A 2,794-nucleotide genomic window follows, 5' to 3' on the forward strand; every position below is an offset into this window, starting at 1 on the left:
GACACAACATCTTTGTTTGTATGTGGTGCTGAGGATCGAACCCGGGCCGCACGCATGCCAGGCGAGCGCGCTACCGCTTGAGCCACATCCCCAGCCCTCCTCTTATTTCTTTTCTTTTTTGGCATTAGGGATGGGATATGGAGTGCTTAATCACTGAGCCACATCCCCAGCCCTTTTTATATTTTATTTAGAGATAGGATCTTGCTAAATTGCTTAATGCCTTGCCAAGTTGCTGAGGCTGGCTTTGAACTCATGATCCTCCTGCCTCAGCCTCATAAGCCCCTGGGATCACAGGTGTGTGCCACCATGCCTGGCTTCTTATTTCTTTTTTCTTGCCTTATTGCACTGGTTAGGATTATCAATACAATGTTAATTGTGCTGAAATTAGTAAGAGCGGACTCCTTGCTTTTTTTTTTTTTTTTTTTTTTTTTGCTTTTTGGTCTTTGTTAGAGGGAAAGTAAGTATTCAGTCTTCCATTATTTTGTTTTTATTTGTAGGAGGTGCCAGGGATTGAACCCAGTGCCTCGCACATGCTAGGCAAGTGCTCTACCCCTGAGCCACAACCCCGGCCCAAGGAATTTCTTTTACTAGTTTACTGAGAATATTCTACCATTACTGGGTATTAAATTTTATTTTATGGGGCTGGGGATGTGGCTCAAGCGGTAGTGCGCTCGCCTGGCATGCGTGCGGCCCGGGTTCGATCCTCAGCACCACATACAAACAAAGATGTTGTGTCTGCCGAAAACTGAAAAATAAATATTAAAAAAAATAATAATAAAGGAACTCACTTTGAGTCTTTATTTAAAAAAATATTTTATTTTTTGGTAGCAATTGATATAATCACATAGTTTTAAGACTATTAATAAGTAGATTATATTGCTTGTTTTTTTTGTTTTGTTTTTTGTACTAGGGATTGAACCCAGGAGTGCTTAACTATTGAGCCACATCCCCAGCCCTTTTTCTGTTTTGTTGGTTTACTTGTTTGTTTAATTTTGAGACAAGGTTTTGCTAAGTTGCTTAGGGCCTCCGTAACTTGCTGAAGCTGGCTTTGAACTTGTGATTCTTCTGCCTCAGCCTCCTGAGTCACTGGGATCGCAGGTGTGTGCCACTGGGCATGGCTGTTGAATCAGCCTTGCATTTCTGGAATAAACTCCACTTGGTTGTGGTATAATTTCCTTTTTATATGTTTCTGGTTGTGATTTGCTAATATTTTGTTGAGATTTTTGTTTGTGTTCAGGAGAGAGATTGGTCTGTAGGCTTTTCAGGGTTTTTTGGTCGGGTTTGTTGTTGTGTTCTTTGTTTGATCGATTGATTTTTGCAGTGCTGGGGATCAAAGCCAGGGCCTGGCACATGCTGGGCAAGCACTCTACCTCTAGATCACATGTACCCAGCCCTTGTAGGTTTTTTGGTACTGTCTTTGCCTGGTTTGGGTATTAGGGTCAAGCTGGCCTCAAAAAATGAACCAGGAAATGCAGGAAATGTTCCCTTTCTGTTTTCTAGGAGAAACTGTATAAAATTGGTTTTGTTTCTTTTTAAACATTAGGGTTTGCCAGTGAAACTCTCTGGGTCTGTAGTATTCTTTTTGAGGAGTTTTGTTTTGTTTTTGGTTTCTGGTGCTGGGGTTAAACCTAGGGCCTCAGGCCTGCTAAGCACATGCTGTACCACTGAGCGACACCCCAGGTCCCAGAAGTTTTTAACTTTGCATTTGATTTTTTTTTTTTTTTTAGGTAGTTACAGATTATACAGATTATGCATTTCATCTTGAGAAGTTTGTGGGTTTTCAGGAACTGTCCCATTTCATCTAAGTTGTCAAATTTATATATGTAGTTGTTTGTGGAATTTTCTTATTATGCTTTTAATGTCTCACTAGAAGTTTTGTTTTTGTTTTTTTGGTACTGGGGGTTGACCCAGAGGCACTTTACCACTGAGCCACATCCCTAACCTTTTTTATTTTTTGAGACAGGGTCTCTCTAAGTTGCTTAGGGTCTTGCTGAGTTGCTGAGGCTGACCTCGAACTGATGATCTTTCTGCCTCAGCCTCCAGAGTCACTGGGATTACAGGCAGGCAACACTGCACCCCAGCTCTGCCAGTGTTTTTCTGTTTTATTTTTTTAATAAATCTTTTCAAAGAACCACCTTACCCAAATACATGCCAGATATTTTCAGTTCAACATAAAATCAATATAAAAAAAAAATTATCTGGGGCTGGGGATGTGGCTCAAGTGGTAGCGCGCTCGCCTGGCATGCGTGCGGCCCAAGTTCGATCCTCAGCACCACATACAAACAAAGATGTTGTGTCCGCCGAAAACTAGAAAATAAATATTGAAAAATTCTCTCCCTCTCTCTAAAAAAAAAAAAAAAAAAATTATCAGTGGCATATCTAGTTCTTTTTTTATACTATCCAAGAAATCACTGTGTATCTCACGCTCACAACACCTGTCCACTACACATCAAGAGATCAGTCACCGCATGTGGCTCGCGGCCTCTTTGGGGGAAGCACAGCCCCGGGCCTTGCTTTCTGTGGCTTATCCTGAGCTGTGGCTGCTCTGGCAGACCTTCTCTGATTACTCTCCCCTTAGGAGTTTGTTCCTGGTGCAGGCGCAGCTGCTTTTGGCATGCTCTGTGGTCATGATCCCTCCCAGCCTGCCCACTGTGGTCAGCTTCCCGGGGTTCATTCCCAGCATGCTCTGCTCCCACCCTTTCCCTCAGAGGAGCCTGCTCCCACAGCAGGGCTGGACAGGGGTCCAGGGTGCACAAGTCGGGGTAGGGCCCCGGTGGGTGGGTGGGTGGGAAGA

The 2,794-nt window shown here is 43.3% G+C and overlaps 1 protein-coding gene across 1 annotated transcript in view; it reads left to right on the plus strand.

Annotated features, from left to right (window-relative positions):
- Positions 1–2,794, plus strand: part of St6galnac6 (ST6 N-acetylgalactosaminide alpha-2,6-sialyltransferase 6) — a 17,698-nt gene that overhangs the window by 13,943 nt on the left and 961 nt on the right. The gene's annotated exons all lie outside the window — the stretch shown is intronic.

Source organism: Marmota marmota, unplaced genomic scaffold, assembly GCF_001458135.2.
Source record: "Marmota marmota marmota unplaced genomic scaffold, marMar, whole genome shotgun sequence".
NCBI classification, from domain to species: Eukaryota; Metazoa; Chordata; class Mammalia; order Rodentia; family Sciuridae; genus Marmota; species Marmota marmota.